Genomic DNA, 22,813 nt, shown 5'->3' on the forward strand with positions numbered 1-22,813 from the left:
CTAAGATTAGCCCATATTTTACTGAACTCTTGCAAGCAGAGCCTGCAGTATCTGATTAATGTCAGAATCTCCTTTCAGTTTTTCTCTGAACATATTACTTTAAAATTTGCATAATTGTTTAAAGTTGCACATTTTGCTGATACTGCCCCTATTAAATGATACAAAACCACAACATTACATTACATTACTGACAAGATCAAAACAGAAAGTGATGCTTTTATGCAGTTGTGTATTTTGTGAGTCAGGGCAGTAATTGGAATATATTAATGGTTTCCTTGACACCCCCTTATCCTGCTCCACCCCTGCTCCCCTTGAAGCAGTTCATGTAAACTCTGAGGATATTTAACACATTTTAAGAGGTCCACTTCTATGTACCTCCTTGTAAAGTAATTTGGAATGATGATTCCTAGTTGGTGAGACGTGCTTAGACATAAACTCACACATACACATAGCAGCACATAAAGCATGAACCTGTTAAGGATTTCACCTTTTAAGAAATGACAGAATAATTACAGGACAACATGTCCTTCATGAGAAAAACAACTAAGCTAAAGTGCTTTCAAGGCTGGCATGGCCTACTTCTAGCAAGCTGCATAAATCATAAACTGCTAAGGGATTGATTCATGCACTGAGTGATAACTGGAGTCTATATAATGGGTGTATATAAATGTGTGGATAGCGTACACAGACAATGAAGTGAATTCAGTTCTTAGTTACAGCTAAGCCGCAGAACTGATCTAATATACCCTGTACCCTGGCTTTGTGTACAGATACAGAAAATGTAGAGGATACAACACATGCTTCCTTAATCAAGGCTAAATAAGTGATTCCATTTTCAAACTGCTTTGGAAGAGGATCGTAATAGTTGGTAAGCTGACCTCAGGCTGAAACGTAGCTTCCTAGTTCTCAGTCCTGGCATGAGCGTTACTGGCTTAAGGGAGGGAAAGTAATTAATTAAAAAATAAATGGTCTTATCTAATTTTACCTGTTTGAGGGTGAATATAAATTAGACTGTTGATGTTCGCAGCTATTAAAAAAAAAGAATGCTGTAGCCAAAAAGCAAAACAAATCCCCAAACAGAAATGTCACCTAACTTTTCAAGTCACCTCTAGACTCTCGCAGTGTCTTTCTGGTGAATAAACCGTTAAACTTCTTTGTATATTTTTAGGACCTCAAACCTTTCAGATGCTGGGGATAATCTATATTAGTGGGATGATGTTTCTTTTTCTGAACACTTTAACTGGACAGATTGCACATATGCTCCTGCATTACCAAAGGCCAGGTGAATCCTGAAGAGCTATAAGCAAGGGTAACTCAACCTATGAAGGTTATCCAGAGGTTTAAGCTACAAGAAATTTTTACTTGTCAGAAATACAGAAATATCTACTCTTTACAGGCAAGGGTGCTTCTTTTTTTTTTCTTTTTCCTTCCACCCCCCCCACCCCCCCATAATTTAGGGCTAGTCTTTCAAAGGTACACTTAATAGGCTTCTCTTTGTGTGCAAAAAACTTTGTCCCTTAATACACATTGGCACATTGGTTGGTCTAGATAGCTAACATTTGCATTCATGGGCAGTAGATTCTGTCATTTATGCATGTAGATAATAGAATTTACATGCACAAAACTCATTTGGACTCGGCCTTGGAACAGCTTGGGAGGACAGGTATTTAAGATTTGAGGGACAGATGCACAGTAGGGGACTGCTGGGGTAAATGATGGTTAAGTCTGGAATATTGAAATAGGAATGCTAAAGAAAGGATGAAGACAGTGCTCGTCTGTGTCTGAGTTGTGCTGAAAGCAAAAAGTTTAAATACAAAGAGCAAGGCAAGAATGATATCAAAGGTCACCTTTCATTGTGAAGACAAGTCGAACTTGAAACATGAAATTTCCTTTTCTGAAATACGTTTTTGTCCTATGGTCTCTGTCCAGTGATGGCCTTTTATCTGTCTTTCATGAAATTTCAGCCAGAGCTTAGTACTTCACGTCATTGATAACAGCTCTTTTAGCAGAGATGTAGACATTTAAGGGTCACTCTTCAACTTGAGAGTTTTCTAGGCCCACTGAAGTAAATGCAGCTGTGCTGATTTTGTGCCAGCTGAGAAAATGGCCTTGAATATTTAGATTTTTCAGAATTACTTCTCTGTGTTGGGTATCTCTCTATTTGATCTCAGTAGGCCAAGAAAAACATTCTGCTTCTGAAGTTAGGGACATCTTTTACAGTGTGAGGGGAAATTGGTACCCAGACCTAAACGTTGCCCTTTGGGATCCCAGCTAAATAAAGCTTGTCACCCACACCAGGAGCACAGTGAGCAGAAAGATACCATCTGGAATCAGACTATAAAAAGCCTTTTACATTTTACCAGAACAGTGGTAACTGGGCCTAGCCCAAAAACACACTTTGCTTAAACAAGATCTCACTGAAATTAATATGAGTCCCTTTGAGTTAATAGGATCTTTTTCTGAGTTGGGAGAAAATTCTTGTTGCTCTGTTTCAGTGCACTGACTGTGTAACATCAAGGCCTCCACAGCAATGCACTTAAACATAACTGAGTGAAATATGGAGAGAGCAGAAGTCTTAATTTCAAATTTCTTGGGTTTGTCAGATTATGCTGTATAGTATCAGATTGTTCTGTGAAAGCTGAGGCCACAAGAGTGCCATTACAGCTCCTGGGCTGGATCCTCAGGTGATGTAAAGTGGCGTAGTGCTGCTGGAGTAACTGGAACCGTGATGATTTCACTAGCCTGGGATTTAGCCCACTAGGTCTGAGATAACTATAAAACCTCGCTGTGCACTTTGAGAGTGGTACCCCATAAATGCTTCGCAGTGCAGTTTTTTATAGCATATATAGGAAACCCACTTTGGCTCTGTGGCTTAAAAACACCAACTAAACAAGGTCAACTTTCTATCATTCTCACACCACAGCCGTTAATACTAATAAGCAAGGTTTTAAATGTACTGTCTCTTAGTGTGTTTGATTTTTTTCCACTTTTTAGTTTGTCACCATAAACTGCCTATATTTTGGACTGTTTCTACAAACACACAAAGGTAAAGGGAGTATGACTAGCAGGGACGAGCTTAGTGCCCAGGGTAGTACAGTACCCTTCTCTGTTGGTGGACGCCTGTACTTGCATATAAAAGCTAGATATTTATACACACACGCACACACAATTAGTATACCTCAGGTGCCCTTAAACACCTTTGTTCCTTTTTCACTTCCCAAGTAATAAAATGTCATTTTTGCAAGAAAGAATTTTGTTTCGTAGTGTCATCCGTTCTAGTGTCCAGGCTGAACTCCACTGCACCCAGTGACTGTGCCAGTGATTTGGCATTCGTTGTTGAGGTTGTTTTCCTGACAGGCAGACATTGGAAATTTTTTCACAATTACTTAAAAGTAGATTTTTTTTTTTCCTGCAAGGGGAAGCAAATCATACTGAGTAGGGTATAGAAACAGGCATCCATGTGCTTTTCCGCTAGTGTACACCAGCCTGTATTTCGGTAAACATGAGATAATATAGGAGAAGTTTTAAAACAGGTTTGTAATCAAATGGCTTCTAGTGATCTTTATTTTAATATTTCACGGTCATCTTTTTGGGGAAAGGAGGGTGGAAAAAACACCTCTTTCCCATGTTAATCTCTTATTTGCAATATGTCAAATAAAATGCACTAGTGGTTTTAGAGACTACAAGTCTCTAAAAATACTACATAAGGGTCAACTATACCTTCATACACCTAAGGGCTTTCTGGGTAAGGAGCTGAACAACCCAGCTACATCTGGTTGATGACTGAGTGCAGCTAGTGGATGCAGTGTCTATTTTTCTTGATTAGGCATCAAATTTTCAAACTTTTCTTTAGTAAGAATGAAGAGAAAGAAGAGAAAGCATGAAAGGATCAAAAGTACTTCTTACTAATGTAGGCTGTATAACAGAAGTGACCACAGCTGTTACGCCACTAACCCAATAATGTAAGCTGGGATTCTGCAGGTAATTGATTTTGCAGCATGGCAGCCACACTGACCAAAAGAAGAGAAAATCTGGATCAGATTGGAATCACTTGAAAAACAAACAAACAAAACCTTGCTTAAATGAAAGTTCAGAAAATGTTTCATTTGCTTTACACAGAATTAACTGTTTGATGTCAGGTGCTGGTAAATGAAAGAAATGAGAGAGTAGGTTGATAGAAATGGACAAATAAGGGCCCTGTGCTTAGAGCTCCCACGTGAGACATGGAAGAGCTGCAGAGTGTGCCCTGCCGGTACTGCTCTGTGGGAGGGAGTTGGCACTGCTGTCAGCCCCCAGGCACTGAAATGAGCTGAATTAAAAGACAGCAGTTGTGTGGGGGTTAGAGTGAGGTGGCTTCTCTTTTTAAGCCAGGTCATCGCTGTGACCTGGCTCCCAGCACAGACCTTCAAAGTGGAGAACAGGTACACGGGACTGCATTTGTAATTAGCCCTCTTTTGGTGGAGAATCTACAAGAGCAGGGGCTCAAAGCAGTGCCTGCTGGGAGCAGCGCTATCAGGCGCTTGGACCACTCCCTCAAGAGGCTGCAGTTTCAGCTACGAATTAGTGGATTTGAACTTGAGTATCTTCAGAGAAACCAAGAACAATAGCTACTTCACACTGTCATGGCTCGGCTCCAGTGAGCAATGCTGAATTGCTTGCATTGTCACAACCATGTGCCTCCCCTGGTGATCCTAATGGGTCCCTGCAGATCCACAGAGGATTGCAGTGCTGGCTGTGTACGTTCTTCGAGATTGTTTCAAGATATCATGGAACACATCCAGAACCCAGAGAGATGTTTTCTTTGGGGCCCCCAGACCATCATATGTTTAATTACTGATGCCATTACTAAAAATAGCCATAGGAAAAGGCACAGTTTAATCTTTTAGAGAGATGTTTGGGGAATGAGAGTTAGGGCAGCTTGTTTTAGAGCGTAATTTCCCTATAGGTTAGAATCTATATAATTATAGTAAAATTATAAAAACAGATTGCCTGTCCTTGTGTGCTTTTGTATTCAAACAGTGGGCACATTGTACCCTTATTAAACAAGCATTGCTTTTCCTAACTTCTTGTATGTTTTTCTTAGCCCTTTCATTTCATACCCTAATCTTCACCTAACTTGTAAAGTTTTGATTGGGTGTTTGATGCTAGTTTCAGAGGTGATGTGTAATTTGGATTTCCTTCATTTGGTGAGACATAATGAGCCCAAATTATAGCTGGTGGGATTTGTAAGCATATTGCGAACTGGGTGAAAACTTAAGCCAATAAATGTAAGGGAGTCCAGAAGGTATCAGATCTTGAATACGGTGTATAGGAGGACATAATCTGAATTACCTTTCACTCTTCCTAGACCCTGCTAAGCTTTTGAATTAATTACAGCTACAGTGACCACTGTATTTTCATTCCTCTTTCTGTTGAAGCTCAAATATTAGTCTTGGGACAGCTTTTCAAATTGACTTGCTCTTCTCTATTTTAAATAGCACTGTTAGTAGTGATAATTACATTTTTGCATTCCTGAATATGTATAGATATATATATATGTCAGAAGACCCAAGAAGGTCAGCCAAATGCATTCTCAAAAGTGAGTCAACAACTGAAGAAATTGAAGTAGCCCTAGTGACCCTGTAGCATGTATCCACATCTCTAAAAGTTTTCCTGAGAACTCAGAAAACTCAAGCTGCAACTGAAAAGCAGTGTATATCCCCAGGCAGCCTTAATTTGCATGATCAGCACTTACTCAGCAGAGCACCATAACTGTTGGAGACCTTGGTATATTAAATGGGTCGCATTTAACTGTCCTTGAACAATTTCTCCTATGTATTATACATAAACAAGCTTTTTGTCATATTCAAAAAATTCTCTTTTCTCTATGTTTTCTTTGATACAGGGTTATTTTTCTATAGGAAATGGTAGAGGAGAGCCACAGTGAATATGCCACATGACTTTCCTCCCATAGTTTTGTTTAAGAATTTTACACTACTCTCATTTTATTTTACTTGCAGATGTGTTGATGTGTTTTTGTTTGTTTGTTAGTTTTTTGGGGTGTTCCTTCCTGTCCTGTCCTCCCTTCACACACACAGCCTGAGTTGGATAATTCCATCTGAGTAAAAATAAAAAAATGAAGAAGTTGTTCTTACAGCTGAGGATTGCAGGACAAATTATACAGTCTCTTGTAGTTTTCTAAATAGCCTTTGGAGGCTGACTGTTCATTTCTTGTCATGCAAATCCACTGCCCGCAGATCAAGCTGTCTGCTGGTAGCAGGAAAGAAGATGCAAGAGACTCCTGGTTTTCAGAAGCTACAGAAGGAAACTGATAGCAGAGTTCAAATGTAAATAGAGATGGCAGGAAAATACTCTTTTCTCTTTCACAATAAAATCCAAGCAAGTCATTTTTTAATCCCTCTTGTTGTTTTCCTGTGATGTATTAAATAAAAGTTTTTTTCCTTTATGTTACTAGAGATACTTTCTGCAAATTAAAGTTGCCTTTTTTTTTTTTTTTTTTCTTTTTAAATAGCATCCAGGAAACCTTTCCTAAAAGTGAGTGGTTTTGTATCCTGAATGATTTTGAACAGAACTCCAATGCCAAAATATAAGACCTGCTTTAAGTGCAGAGAAATGAGAGGAAGAGAGTGAGGAAGAAAATTTTAAAAGTTATTTTGCACCAAAAAAAAAATGCTTTAAAAAGGGCTGTTTTAAAGCCTGCTACTAACATTGATATCATTAGTTTGCTGTGGAAAGTATTATACATTAACATCTGAAAGAAAGGGAGGGTAATTATAAATTCTGTTTGGTGTGCATCCTTACTTCACAGATTTGGAAGTCTATGTTCCTACACATGCAAAAAAAATCTCTATTTAGATCATTAATTTCCAAAATCCTAGATATTGTGAAAACTTAGATGTCAAAATTGAACACTACATTTTGTGAATTATGAGGTCACATGTCAGTAAAAGAGTCAGGTTTGTTCAGGCTTCTTTGAAATCTGTGAATGTGAAAATCTGAATTCATCAAAAGATTCAGTCCTGGAGGAGCTGAACACTCTTAATAATGCCTAAACAATTCTCAAGGTGAAGCCCTACATTTCAGAGGCTGTTTGTGTTTGGGGTAGCTTTTTTAATTAAAATAATAATAATAATCTCATTCTTACTAGTAACATTTCTTCTTCACCCCCCCCCCCCAAAAAAAAAAAAAAAAAAAAAAAAAAAAGCCTTAGCAGCATTACTGTTTTAGGGAGTTCATAGGACAGAAGTGCAAGAAGTGCACCTTTACTGACAGATTGCTTTTAAGGACTCTTAATGAATACATTATCTCCATCACATTCTGAAATTTGCCTGTCTTAAAACAGTCAAATAAGTTGGATAACTCCCTTCAATGTGTTTTCAATTGCAGCTCATGGCACTTTCATCCAACAATTTTGAGGAGATAACTTTTAATTACAATAATAAGAACCACATGGGCAATGATTGATGCAAACCTGATGTGTTCTCTTACTTTATTAATCTTTTTAATTAGAGGCAAAAGAATGCTTTATCTGTTGAGAGGGAGATGAGATGGGTGGTGATACTCTGCTGCACTTTCATGACTACAAAAACTTGGTCGCTTCCCAGCAGCGTGTGTTCACATGGGCACAAGAGGTGGAAGAAACTTGGGCAGGGTTTTCTCTCCTAACTTTGCTTCTCTTTAGCTGTGTGTGGTGCCCTGTATGGCACCGTACTGTATACTGCTAAGGTTATGACACCCTTCCATTAGTTTTATAAGCTTCTTACAAGCATAAGTTTCCAAACTCAGAGGCCAAAGAAAGGAGAGACAGGTTAAAAGCACCAGGTGTCGGAGCAGCTGCTTACCAAAGGGGTGCTTGCATGAGATGTTGAGAAGGGCCTGGGAGATATCCTGTTCTTCAACTCTCCCTACCTATAAGAGTTGAGAGATCTCGGCATCTCCCTGCACCGTGCCTTTGGTCCACAGCAGCTATGGTTTGAAGCAATTGAAGCAATTTGAAGCAAGTTTAAGGTTAGATTCAGGTGGTCCCTGTGTGGTTGAGTTACTCTGGAAGCCTACAGGTGAGGCTTAGGTTTTACACATTAGCCTGGAATTTTTTTTGTCTTGCAAGCACTCCAAGTAGGATTAATGGCTGTAGTGGAAGAACAGCACAGAGGCTTTTCCCTCTTAGTAATGTTGTGATTTATTCTTTCATATTGTATAGTGCCAATAGTGTATCCAGTGAGTTACTAACAAGTAAAGGCAAGGTCTCTGCTCTAAAAGGTTCACAGTCTAACTAAAAATATGACATCTCTGGGCTTTTTACAGAGGTATAAAGGCAATGAAGTTTCTGGGGAGGAAGGGAACGCAGAAAACATACTGGATTTTGTGGTTCCGATGAGAAGCCTGTGTATAAGCCCACATCAGCAGAAGAATTAGTGAAACCTTGCAAAGCAGTCTGCAGACCAACAGGGAAAGAATGGCGCAAACAAGCTTTCGGAGGTCTGAAGCTGTGTAAGCTTCGTCTGCTGCTTTAGCAGTAGCATAGATGTGACGTGGATTTCAGCCAGTGTTGTGGTTTGGTAGGCTGCGCTAGCACGTTCGGGTGCTGACTATGGGCATGGTCCAACTGTCTTTGAAGTCAGTGGAAGACTTTCAACTTCAGTGAGCTGCGGAGGTGTTCTGAGGTGCTCGCTTATGCTGGCCAACTTGGAAGCATCAGTGAACAGAGGAGGGGAGAGGTTTGGTTTCCTCTAACAACTGAAAGAAGGGAAAGGAAGTTCTAAAACTAGTTTTTAAGAAAAAATGTTCATCTGTGTGGTGGTTTCCATATGGGAAAATGGATTGGGTTTGGGATAAGGGATGGTAACAGAGAGGGAAGGACAGTTTGGGTGGTTTCACTTTGTGACTCTTCATTTGTGTGGGGTAGAAGCAGACAGGTCAGATAGGACTGGCTTTACAGCCCCACCAGGCAGCCTGCCAGTAGCACCCAGTGCCACTCAGACTGTGATCTTGTCTGCAGCAGTTTCCTGTGGTTGCTTAAGTGGTGATACTTGCAGCAATACAACTGCAAAAGTTAGCCCTTAAGGGTGGGTTTGGGGTCTGGGAAGGAAGGGCTTGCATTGCGCTTATTGACAAAATGGTTGGTTTAGGCAAGTCAATTCATCCACCCCGAGGTCTGGACACAGTAACTCTGCAGAACCACTCTCTGATGTAACAGGAGTGGCACTGGGGAATTAAAGTGCTCAGCAAGCTTACATTTGTTTCAATCTGTCACACTCAGTGTGAGGATGTATGGGGAAAGCACGGAGGGGATATTGCATTTTGGGATTCCTCGAAGGGTGCCCTGGCATATATTCCTACACACATGTTTGTCATATCTAAATTATTGAGCAATTGAATTTAGTAATAATGACCATGAATTAACCATCTGTCAAAGATGAGAAATGTTTACTTTAACCCCCGGGCTGCCACAGATGCCTTTATATGGTGCCCACAGCATTCCTTTGGTTGCCAAAATGTAAGTGTGGCAGCAGACCAAAAGTTAACTGAGGAGGGGGGAGGAGGGGGATACATTCCCTTCCACTTTTTGAGAAATGATTGTTTTCTTGATCGTTTGTTTCAGCCAAACTCTAGAAATATCAGAGTTGTTTCTGCAGATTGTTTTGATTTTAAAAAAGAATGACTGCTTTATGCTGCATATACATTTTGGCTTTGGAGAATCGTATTTTTTTTTTAATTACCTTTAGTGTTACCTGAGATGAGTTGTACATTGCATAGAAGGCTTAGAACTGAAAACTAATGGATTTTCTACTTAAATTGTCCTCCACTTCAATCTATCCAATGAATGAGGTGGTGTACATCTTTAAAAATGTAGTACAGTTGTATCTTCAGCGAGGTCAGAACAGATCAGAGATCATTAGCTGCACTTACTTCCATGCTGTGTACTTTACCTATAAAAGCTGGATTGAATCCTCATTGTCCAGACCAAAGATTCTAAAGGAATTAAAGGAACAACTCAGAAAGCTAACTGGTGGGCTTCCACATGGTGATCTATTTATTGATTTATTTCCTGCTGTTTCCTGCTTGGACTGAACTTTCCTCCTTAACTATTTTCTAAGATCTGTATTAGCCTCTACTAGATTTTCTATAGAGATTAGAATAAAAATTGTAGTGATGTTCCCGTTAAGTCTGTTTTGAGCACTGACTTGATCATTTCTTGTGGATGTAGCTAATAGACATGTTTTAGAGGGAAAGAAAAAAAGGAAATATTTTTGGGGAAAACTTTCAACACTCAACCCCCCCCCAGTCTGTTTGCTGGAAGACTGTTGTGGCAGCCTTCACAAAGCCATTGATTTCAGCAGTCTGGAAAGCGGGTGTCTGTAGCATCATGAGGAATGCAACTTGTCCCAGGGTAGTTTGCTTTTTTTAGGTTTGTTTGTTTGTTGGTTTGGGTCTTTTGGGGGGTGAGTTGTGGAGGGTTGTTTTTTCTTTCCTTTTACAAGTGAACTGCTTTTCCTTCCCCTACCTCCCTTTCTGCCTTCAGTCCTTTCTGATGATCTGAAGTTCTCTAACTGGTCCACTTTGACCTTCTAACTTGTAGAAACATCCATATGGAAAACATCAAGATCCTTAATGACTTTCATGATTTCCTTGGGAGGTAAGGGGGAGCATGAGAACCAAAGTGCAAGAGTTCATTCTTTGTACAGTAAGCTCGTCAGCGTACCTGAAGCAATCAGTCCTCTCCCATGTCTCTCTCAGGAGCAGAATGTGGTCACAAAAGTGCCTCCTTGCGGCTCAAGAGTTAAAAGCTTAGGGTGTTGAGGAGGAGAAAGGTTGCTCATTCTTAACCATGGGCTGTGAAAAGCTGAGCAACTAAAGGTCCCTTTTGCATGACCTGGGCTGTAGGGCTGAGGATGTGGCCTGGCAGCTAGTGACAGCTTGCGGAACCTCTTTGACCCATGCAGAAAGACTGTAAATAAGCTGTGCTGTGCTGCATCTTTCCAGAGTCTTCACAGGGACTGTCTAAGACTTCTCTCAGGTTCAGATCAGGTTTTCTCCATTTCTCAATAAGGCTGCTTTGCTGCTAGTCCCTCAAAATCCTGAAATGGAAAGAAATGGAGGCCACACAGAAAGAAATACGGCTTCTCAGTACCAGCTGAGGTGATCACAGGGTGACTTTTAAAAAGATTTCTCTTATTTGTTTTCTGAGGAGTCGCATTCCTTGACTGGTTAATTTGGGCTGGACTGTGTCTTATTTCAACAATGTTTCATGGTAACATACAAGTATGTAGCTTTGTCCTGCAAAATATTTTACAATGCAGTCCCTTAAATAGTCTTTATTTTGCAGTTTTAGATGTTCTTGCACACCCCCTCCCCTGAAATGTAGGTGGTCACCCAAAGTAAACAGAATTCCTTCTACTCCCTCCACATCTGCTATGTGTTATCTGGCACTCACCTCTGACCCCGATATTCATCATAAGAATAAGAATTGCATCCTATTCAGCTGGTTGCGTGCACTTTAACTCCAGCAGTCAGTGGCTCTTGGAATAGCATGTGCCAGGAGCAGAAACTGCAGCATCAGGATGTTCAAATGGGACGGTTCCACTTTCTTGTACACTTTTGGATAATTAAACAGAAGTCTAGAAACAAGCAGGTTCTAGGGGGACTGGGTTCAGTATAGTTTTGGATGATAATTCAGTGCAATGAAACAAGCTTGATGCTGGCTCTTAATGAGAAGGTTTTTTGAAAACAAAGCAGTTCTCTTCGCTAACTGCTATATCAAATGACATTATGCATCTGGATAGAGAAACCGTATCCTTCTGTATGGAAGCAGCAAGTTTGAAAGTATGTTTGTGTTGCAAACAGCCTTCGGTGATTCTTTTACTTTGGTTCAATATCACTATCCTCCATGACCTGGTGGTATCATTCAAGGAGCCAAGTAATTTTTGTTGTGAGTAAAAGTTTTAAAATCTGACCCTAAATGTGAGGATCCATATGTTGGATGAATACAGATCTGGTCTCCATGACCCTGCTAAATGGAACCCATCTGATGTTTTCTTTTTTCACAAGGATGAACAGAATTACTTTTTGGACATTTTTGTGGAGGAAATAAAACTGCCAATTTGTTTGCCAAGGGTAGATCAATTAAAACTTTGGGAACTTCCCAGTTCAAACTAGAATCCTCTTTGTTTCCTGGAGATTTTCTGCTACTTTCCTTTCTTCTTTCATGGCAGAGGTATGAGGGAAGAATCCTCCACCAGCCTCCTAATCTTCATCCCCACATCTTCAAGAGAATTACGACCATGGTCATGTAGTGCTCTCAGCTAAGGAACGTGGCTTTGACCTGCAGGATAAATTGCAAAAAATCTCCTGGGCCTTTAGCTGCCAAGCTTATCTCCTCCCTTCCCAAATCGTTTTGATTTTCAGAAAACAGCTTTGAGAACCAACAGTGTTGTGAGACAGATGTAGTTGACAGATGCAGCTTCTGCTGCTGCCCTTTGCTGCTACAAGCTGTGTGAGCAATTGCTGACAAACTAAACCGAGACCTCCTTGTACCACCACTTCCAGGCCACCTCTATAAAGAGGAGAAGTCATCCCAGTAAAAGCTGTCCTTGCGGTAGCACTGCTAGTCGGAGGGCCGTTGTGTGGTTACAAGCATCTAGTAACTCTCGGTGATACACACCGATTGTCTGTATGCAAATAGATCTCTTTTCTTTAAATTGCCTAAGCTTCTTCTCTTCCCAAGTTTGTTTTCTTGAGCATGTTAATTGTGCTAAATATAAATACGGACAACGGATAAAATTGGTGCTGAAGATGTTAATTACACGAGCAAAGACATACCATGTAATGGGCAGCAAAGAAAAATTGCAAAGAGTTTATATGAAGAAATTAAATCTTGTGTTAGGTTTTTGATTAAAGTCTTTGTTTTTACTGTGTTGCCAGCAGTCACTGGTGACCTCAAATGCAAAGGTGAAAGGTTTTGTTTCTTCTTTGCACTCATTTAAGTTTGCACGTGTACATCTGTTATATGTTCACATTAGTTATTCGTTTTTAACAGCAGATTAAAATACAGGAGGCAGGATTCTCATCCAGAAAATCATCTATATGAGAAAGACTGTAAACTGAAAGGAAAAGGATCGTGTAATCTTTAGTGGTGTCTAAGTGGTTTCAGTTTGCACGTTGTTAAAAATCATGCAGTGTCCTTTGGTACCCTTTTCATCTTGTTTATTTTAATGAAGAAGACCAGTTAGTTTGAAAGGTAGTTTTCAATATGAGAATTGACTTCTGATCACCATATCACTTCACAATTGTTTATACTTCAGGAACACTTGAAAGTACACGCACATGTTTGTGGGGATTTTTTTCCTCCCTCCGGAGGGATCCAATTATTTATGCTAGAATTCTTATTATTGTGAGTTATTTTTATAATTGAATCAAAACTGTATAGGCTGATACAGCCCCAAGTTACCTTTGTGATCTGAAAAATCCTCAAAAATAGCCAAATAGAATAACTTTGTCACTTGTTTGTCATACCAGTTTTGACAGTGGGTCATTCCATGGATGTCTAAAATGATCTTTAGCCACATTTTATGAAGCCAGAACTGTAATCCAATAACAATTTTCTGGCTAAGTGCTTCTCAGTTGCCACTGGGGATTAACTGCATCACTGTTGCTGCTCTTAACATGAGCTTAAGCTAAAAGGACACAAATTTCATATTTCTTTCCTTATTTTCTTGAGAGTAATCTAAGGAAATAATATTTTAAATAATTGCATTCTGGTTCCTGGGGGACATCAACATAATTGCATTGAGGATACCTTTATTTTTTTATGCATTTATTTATTAAGAAAGAAGTACATTCCGTCTGTAAACCAAATGATTGGTCCAGTGGCACAAAACAATAATGCAATGAAGCCTCTAGTTCATTAAATTGGAATATAGGGATTGAATTACTAATTTATGTTGGTTTTAATTTCGCATTATAAATTACCGGATTCTAAAATGTAAGGGAAAAATGTTCCCCATGACATGGACTACCTACAGTTCCAGGCAGGAAGATTCATGTAAGGCCCAGGGGAGATAAAGGCAGGAGAGGAACTGAAGACCGAGACTGACATGGTTCATCTGGAGTACATTGGCGGGCACATCACAGAAGGCACAACTCGAACAGTAAATTAATATAAAAAAGTAATATTTATTGAAACTGAGGATACTCTGGAGGAGTTACTTTCAGACATGGATAGTTTAAAATACTGTTTTCTGAAAGTCTGCAATTTGAAGGTCAGGTAACAGATGAAGAGAGACTTCATAAGCCTTAAGTGATTTTGGTTTGTTCCTACGTTCTCTCTCCTGCCGTCTACCTTAGCATTTTATGCGGTGTAATGTGGTATTCAGAACTTCCTTGTGAATTTCAGTCTGCTGTTGAGTTCTCCCTTATTTTGATCATTTTAGTGTGATTTCTTTTTTTAAAAGTCTCTGGAGCTGCTTGTAGAAACAAATATAAAACCCACGTAAGACAATATGTTCTCTTCAGCGTTGTTATGTTGACTGGATTCTTACTGTTGGTTCCTAGTCCTGTGGTTTCAGAGATGAAACCTTAACTGGCTCTTTCGGCCTTCGAGACCACAGGCAAGTCCCTTTCTGAGAACAGCTTGTGCCTCAGTGTCACACTTTTCCAAAAACTGTTCCGTTCCTTTGTTTCCTTGTTGTGTAACAGCAAGTATTTCACAAAGGCTGCCCTTTTTTCTGGAGAAATATTAGGTACATTTTCCCTTTCTTAGATTAATTATCAATTTCCTGTAAGCCACCTGTATGGCAATAACTCATGACTGTTCAAGAACTGACCATTTAATGCACCTAAGACGTGATGTTTCCAGCATCTCTAACAAAACCACACTGCTGCTATAATCTCCACCCACCCCTTCCTTCCAACTTTCTCCCCATTCTCTGTGTGCTTTTGTTTGGAAAGCCATCTAATAAGCACAGTAAAGAACAGGAGAGAATTTTAGTTTCATCTCTGTACTGTGCCACATCTCATCTGTACAGGATTTTCAGGAAGCCACCATAGTGAGTAAGTAGCTTGGCGTGTGACACACTCGTTCCAGTCTTTCTCAGATGAAAGACGCAGTTATGAAATGGATATTTACCTGCCAGAAGTGTAGTCTTTCTTCATGGAAGATATAATCAGTTATTTCAATTATTCATTGATGTGCTTTGAACCACCATTAATTCTGATTCACAAAAGAAAAGATCAAGGTTCTTCCAGGTTAAAATTTGCACTTGTGCCATGGGAAAAGAGAGTGAAGTCTTTCCTGACCATTAGAAGTGGCTTGCTCCACCCCAGCTCCCAGTGAGGAGCAGGCTGTGAGCTCTCAGGAGAGTCAGGAGGAGCTGAGGCTCTCTGGAGTACCAGTTCTGTGCTCAGAGCACGGCCACGTTGGATCAGGTTGTTTGGGACTGATCCTGGCAAGTTTTGAACATCTCCAAGGGCAGGGATGGCACAATTTCTCTGGGGTACATGTTAGTGATTATCCTTGTGGAGATTTTTTTTTTCCTTTAACAATATTTAATTGATATCACTTGTTGCAACTTGGTAACCATTATCTCTCAACCAGTCCCTTGTGCACCCCTGAGAAAAGTTACCTTAGAGCTTGAGAACTTTCAAGAAATGGTATTCTGCCTTTGTGGTTCCTTGAACTTTATTTCTAGTGTTTCATTGAACTTCATCTAAAGTTAATGTAATGGGGGTAAGCAGATTCCCATACTTGTGTGTGAGGATCAGGTTTTTTATTTTAGGGTCTGCAAAGTGGACAAATTTGGGCTCTGTAAGGTGTATATTTTGGATTTGATAATCACATTTTCAAAAACAATTTTATGAATGATAATCACTTGCCTCGACAGGTCATACCTTCTGCTACAAAAACTCATGGTACTTTGAGTGCATTATCTCACCAAAGCTGCATGTGCTTCCCTTGAGACAACAGTTAAACACCATAAACCTTGATTGTTTCCAAAGGCTCAGAGCAGCCCAGGGGTCCAGAGCTCTAGTTTATCCTGATTGTCCATAATGTGTTTGAAGCTTATCTTTCTATACCTCATTGACTCAGAGTATATGTGTTTGCATAATATGAAAACTGTAAATGGAAGAAAGGTGCCAATTATCAAACATGAACCAGATTTTAGGGTGATAAGACATTCATTTTTCATTACAAATCTGGCCCTGTTATTCCTTAGCTCTGCCAGGAGGATCATACTAGGAGATTTATGTATATTTGGCTGGACAAAATAAGTAAGTTTTATTACTAAGTGTCTGTTTTGTTGCTTTTTTATTTTTTCCTAGTGTTCTCATACAGGAGATAATTGAGAGGAAAAGTACTTACAGCATTGCTAAGTCACACAACTGATTATATGGAAAACTCTTGCCAAAACTACTGAACTGATTCATGTGAAATCAATAATTGGTAGATGAAAAAGCAAACTCCAGGCAGTACTCTAGAGGTAATAGTAAAAGAAATGGCATCAAATTGTACCAGGGGAGGTTTAGGTTGGGTATTGGGAAGAATTTCTTCATGGAAAGAGTGGCCAGGCAATGGAACGGGCAGCTCTGGGAAGTGGTGAAGTCACCATCCCTGGGGGTGTTCAAGAGACGTGGAGATGTGGTGCTTAGGGACATGTGTTAGTGGTGAAATTGGTGGTGTTAGGTGATGGTTGGACTTGATGATCCTGAACATCTTTTCCAACCTAAATGATTCTGTGACTTTAAAATGGCAGATACGGAGTTGGAGAACACACACAAAGCTGTAAGTTATTCTAATGCTGACAGAGCAGTTCCAAAGCATAAAACTGCTTTGGAAAATAAGTCATTTTCCCATATAACCTCTCTTGAATCTGTTCATCAAAACACAGGTCTATAAGCATCAACCTCACACACCAGATAAAGTTCAGCCCATTGCTTCCTTAGCTTTTGTGTGTGAATTTTCTTCTCTCTTTTGTGGATGGGTACACCCCAGCCTTCTCCAGTCAGCTGTCTCCTGCTATAGGCACGTGTAAAAGATGTTCTCTTCCTCTGCTTTCAGGAAAAAAGAAAAAAAAAACAGAAAAAAAAAAAAGGAAAAAAAAAAAACACAAACAACAACAACAAAAACAAGGGGGTGGATTCAGTCTTCTTTGAAAAAAAAATGATCCTCTAATTTGGGAATAGTGAGATGTTTGAAAAGGCATGGCTTGCATTTCTCTCTTTATTGTGTAATGGACGATATTTTATGAATTACTGAATTGTGTACTTCAAAGTAGTATCTGTGAAGAAATAAGTAGTTGTTCATATTAGAAATTTGAGTTCATGTGAAACAAGAAAAGTGAGTTGGTAGACAAATATGGCTCAAGATTTTCCTCTCTCCCTCACTTATTCTTGACAGCAATGTTTGATCAGATTAGGAATATTTTATCATCAGAATAAATTCCTGAAAATTCATGCTGGACCCTGCTCTTCAAGGGGCTTCCACTAATATCAGTCAGATGCAGCCCACCTGGGAGGACACTGTTGCTAGCTGCTTATAATTATGTATATTAATCCTCTCATGAGTGTCACATGCAAACTGCAGCTCCCATTATCTTTTCCCTTTCCGCACATCATCCTTCTTGTCCAACCAATTTCTGACTCTCTCCACTGCTGCTTTGAAGTGGGTTTGCTCTTTTCAGCTCTGGCACAGGCATTTCTGCATACGCAGCTCCCAGCTGCATTCCACAGGCCTATATTCCAGATGCATGTGAGAACCAAACAAAGCTTTACTGTCTATAGCACAAAGTATATGGGAATACATCTGGAAGAGGGAAATATCAGCCGTGTGATAACAAGGAGGTCACTGTGGATGAAGAACTATTGTAAGGAATTGTGGCAAGAGGAGAAATAAGCTGTCTGTTTTAAGTTGCTTTCTTTTACTTTACCCTGACAAACTTGGAGTTTTAAATGTGCCTTTGAGACATTAGTTACTTCTGGTCTGAGATAGTGTGCTTGCTATTGTATTATAGTATTTTGGACACATCACATGCCAGCCTCATCTGATCTGCTGGGCTGCAGACTTCTATTAATACAGACAGGGTCCTCTTTCGCTCCTTACATAAGTTTGCATAACAAGTTCAGGGCATCGGAAATGTTACCTAGTGTCAGAACTTAGAATGAGGGTAAAATTGCTTTCTAGATTGTGGCCAACATTATGGTAAGAACAAAATTATAAACGTTTGAATAATGCCTGGTATGCACACAAAAACAGTTCTTAAAAACTTTAAAGAATTAAGTGATTTGTGCCATAGCACACCTAAAACAGATTGTTTCAGCACTCTTAAAACAGATTGTATTCTCTTTCATGTTGAGAGTAATAACAATATTCAGGATTTTTTAAATTAATTAGTTTATTTTCCTGACCAAGAACCTTATATAGGACACCATTCTGCATACTTGGTTTTCATGAAGTCTGGATTCAGAAGGGATATGGGACACTGGGTGTCCTTTTTTTTTTTTTCTAAGCCGGTGTTGAGGAAGTTGCAGTCCTAGTTTTAGCTTCAGCCCCCGCTATAAACCCATTCTGGTATAATGTTGTTCTGCCAAAAAGCACTCATTACAATTTTACTATTTAAGTACATGGGACAAATAGCCGTAAAGCGGCCAATGGCAATTTTCTCTTGCTCATATCTTAAAAACATATTTGACAGTCTCGGTGTTATAGTCATGAAAGGCAACCTTCTGGTTCTGTTATCTGAATTAGAAAACTGGCTGATGAGTAGCAAAAAGACTACTGCCACTTAGTTTAAAGCAGTGGCCTCTAAATGAGATAACTCTTCAGTCATCAAAGGCTCCTTCTTTGGTTGTACCACAATCATTGTGACAGTTCCAGGTAAGAGTATTTGGCAGGGATAGCTCAAGGGTTCATTCATTTCAGAATGTTTACTTTACCTGACATATCTTTCCTGGGTGCCACAGTGATTAGTCATCTGTATATTATTTAAGGGAAGCTGAGAAATATTATTCTCTCCATATAAGAAACAGCTAGAGGGTGTATAATGAAAACAAATAAATAATAATAAAGAACCCTTCAGCACTGAAGACAACTTGCTAGCAAAGCAAGTGCTTGCTCTGTGTGGAACAGTATGTGCTCTTGGTAGGGAAGAAAATATTGACTGCCATCAAGATAACCTGAAAATTTTCACTTATAAACTACTGTAAACACTATTTATTTCTTTTTTCGATCTTCATAGATTTTAACTGTTTGGGCTGATATTATTCCCTAGTTCATGGGCAAAACTTTTGGAATGACAACGATTAAAAAGGTTTGGCTTTTTCTGGGAAGGAAGTGAACATTCGTTGCTCTGTTCACAATTCTGAGTCCTTCTTTTTCGTATGTTACTAGCAGTATCTTCAAAATCAACTGTCAAAATATGGTATTCTGTCCTTGAAGTACTACTTCCTCTTGAGAAAGATGATATTGTTGTTTTATTCCATGAGCTTAAATGCTAGAGGTATGTACAGTGACTCTGTACAGCATTGCCAGTGATGCTAGTGAGCCATGGGCTCATCGGTGTGATTCTGTGCTACAGCCTTTGTGGAGAGCTGGGTAGCTGTTTTCAGAAACTTAGTAATTTACAAATATAGAAGATTTTACTAAGATTGCAAACTGAGAGTTAAAATCAGGGTGAAATCTGCTGGATAAAGCATGGACAGCACTCGCATAATGAGCAGTTCAAATATTTTGTTAAAATATTTCAATTTTTTACTTTTTCTGTTAAGTGTGTGCCTTCAGGCCTTTTTGTGTGTGTGTGTGTGTGCTTTTCAAAACTTGCTCCAGAGACAGAATTATTAATTTCCTCCTAGGTTTCTATATAGCACTCAAAACTACAGTGCTTCACAAACCATTAATGAAGTTATTTTCATAACACCCCAGTGAAATGAGGAGGAATTATTGTCCTCATTTGACAGATGGAGTCCGGGACACAGCAATTCAAGGTTGAAAGTACCTACTAATTTGAGAACCCAGTCTTCAGTCTCTTTCAGAATACGTAACACCAGGCAGTATGCTGAATGCGCAGCTCACTCTCACTTCAGCTGCATTTGTGAGTGATCAGCACGTCAAGCAAGGCAGACCCCAGGTTTCAGGTTGGGCTCTGGAGCACACGAGGAACATACAACTGATAGGTGACCTTGTGTGAAAAGCTTGGTTTGAAGAATCTTGTCCTGTATCAGATAGGTTCTTCTGACAGTAGCAGTACAGACTCCAAAGTCCTCAGAGCAACTTTCAAACTACCTTAAGTAGGATTCTCTCTCCACCCTTTTTCTTGCATTCCTCAGTCACTACAGAGCTGTGAGCCTTGGCAGTGCACAGGGTGGCCGTTCTTTTCGTCAAACAGCAGCCTCCTACCCTGCATTGATGCATCCCAAAGACAAGTTCATGCCATGCACTGAATGAGTGGTGACCTTGTGGGAAACTCAGCTTGTGACTATGTACCTAAGTCTGTGTAATGCTGTGATCACCAAATGCCAAACTCTTGTCCTGACTTTGATCCCAAACAACTGAAGTCTGAGATGTATCAATGGGGGAAACTGCAGAGCGTTAATGAGATGGCGAACACAGCTAACATAAAATGGCTTTGCATATGTTTGTGTAGCTAGATGTAATTTGAGGCGTAATGTGTTACTGTTTACCGTACTGATTTCCTCTCATTCCCCATCTCTTGTCCCTTGTTCTACACCTAGATGCAAAACATTGTAGGGTAGGGACTGCTGTGTGTTTTGTTTGTATTGAACTTAGCGTAGTGTGGCCTTGATCAAAGGACCTCATCCTCTCTGATAGCATGAGTAATGTGTTCCAAAAACGGATTCTCTCATCTGAAAAAATGAGTCTCTCAACTACTTAATTGAAATATTTGTTATATAGATTGACCTGAGAGGTGGTGATCGCTGACAGTTTGCTTTGTGTATTGCCCACCTAGAATGTTGTAGGGAGAATTGCAATTTGTTCACTAACTTTTGTTACTCTTAAGTGAATTTAATGTGTTTTATACTTTTCAATTTACTGAAGTGCTAGTAGTTTATTAAAACGGAACATTAAACTGACCTGTATACCTATGTCACAGGACTGTTGTGAAGATTAATAATTAGATAATGTTTGTAAAGCACTTTTTATAAGTGAAAACTGCTATAAAGTGCTAAGTATTATTATTGCAGCATGATAGAGATCACAAAACACAAGTGAATTAGCTCTAGGTTTAATCCTTATAAGGCAAAGCATACCAGGGGCAAAATAACATTGCAGTTATTTTTCTTACATCCAGCACTTCATTAACTACCACATAGGGTTATATAACTCTGTGAGAGTCTAACTTAGTAAAGTTTATAATCATAGCAGGAAAAGTTCTCACGGGTTTTGCAGCAAGACTTGTATGTGCAGCCCTCAAGGTCACCCAGAGTTCCTCAGCTCTGCAGTGTTAGTGCCTCTGGTTGCATGCAGGGGCATCGCTGCCCACTTTGGCTCTCTCCAAGTTAACCCCTCTTGCAGGAATGCCTCTGTCTAGGTTAAATAATAAAGGTCACTAAATACAGATCTTCACTGCATGCCAGTTGGCATAATGCCATTGAAGGAATACAGCCATCTATATCTTCTCAGAAGTTTACTATGCTTTCTCTCACCAGCTCTTTTCTGCAGACTCAGTCACTACTTAATCTCTGCTTTTCCTCTGTTTTTACTGAAGATGTGAGAAAGACACACCCTAGCAAATCCATCACTTGTTTTCTGGCTCAAGTCAATTCTTTAATGGCTTTGAGAAAGTCTGTCAGCACTTTCTTTTTTCTCTCTAACTCTCACATGTTGCCTATCTTGCTGCAGGTGGCCTATTGCTACTACTGCAATCACTGCTTTTCCGGAGGATGTCATAAAAATAGAATATTTTCTCAAATCCAGTTCTAATGCTGTTTGTTCTCCATCCTATCCTCTATAGAACAGTTTTGAGACAAAACCTTGAAAAGTAACATTAACTACTACTACTACTACTGGTTATAGCTACCTGCCGTTTTCTGAAAAGGGGAATGTGAGGTAGGACCCTCAAAGAACAAGTGTGATGAAACTTTGGGAAACGGTCCATTCATATGTGGAAATTCAAAATTATGTGCCACTTTTTTTTTTTTTCTTTGTGTGTGTGTGATTTTGTTGGCTGGTTGTGCTCCCTCCCCCTTCCTGTAGGAGTTGCCAGTAGATGCCCCCTCTTAAATTCTGGCTGCTGGTATGTGGGTTGCCTCTACAATTCCCTCTTATTTTTACAATAGCCAGTCTGGTCTGTTTGAAGCATTCCTCTGCATTTGCTTTAAAAAAATAAAATGTGCACCAATACAGCATTTCCCCTGCTAGAGTTTATATCTGAACTCATGTGATGAGCGTAGTTCATCTGCTTACTTCCGAAATGCACAGAATGCGTGCTAGAATGCCAGGTCTGAGTGCTGGTGAGAAACCAGTAACCACTGAGCACCAGGTATGTGACTTCTTGGGGAAACAGTTACTGGATATCTCAGACAGGTGTCTGTCACGATCTAATTCAGCTCCTAGAGCAAATCTGTGGAGCACCTGTGCTGGGAGAGGCTTGCCACCCACAGAGCCCACGAGACCATGGCTTCTTATCCGTGTTGTCCAACACACCCTGCTTTGGTCAGTCGGTACGTGCCCTTGGCTCTCAGGAAGGTGGCACTGGGGTCCTTTGGAAGAAGGACTCCGTCTGCCTTGGTGGCCAGATGCTGACTGTGGCACACACTTTCCATGTGGGCTGAAACAGATGAGGACTGCAGGAACCACAGCCCT

General features: G+C 39.8%; 1 protein-coding gene across 3 annotated transcripts in view; it reads left to right on the forward strand.

Moving 5' to 3' along the window:
- Window positions 1–22,813, forward strand: part of LOC311440453 (uncharacterized protein) — a 509,298-nt gene that overhangs the window by 324,598 nt on the left and 161,887 nt on the right. The window contains exons 1-2 of one of the 3 annotated variants that reach the window (XR_014695426.1): window positions 7,581–8,057; window positions 8,305–10,073. The exons of the other annotated variants lie outside the window; for them this stretch is intronic. The gene's annotated coding sequence lies outside the window, so the exon portion shown is untranslated. Of the gene's footprint in view, window positions 1–7,580; window positions 8,058–8,304; window positions 10,074–22,813 lie in introns of those variants that run through there. 3 annotated transcript variants of the gene reach the window in all.

The sequence above is a fragment of the Aythya ferina genome (genome assembly GCF_964211825.1).
Source record: "Aythya ferina genome assembly, chromosome: 8".
In the NCBI taxonomy this organism is placed as follows: Eukaryota; Metazoa; Chordata; class Aves; order Anseriformes; family Anatidae; genus Aythya; species Aythya ferina.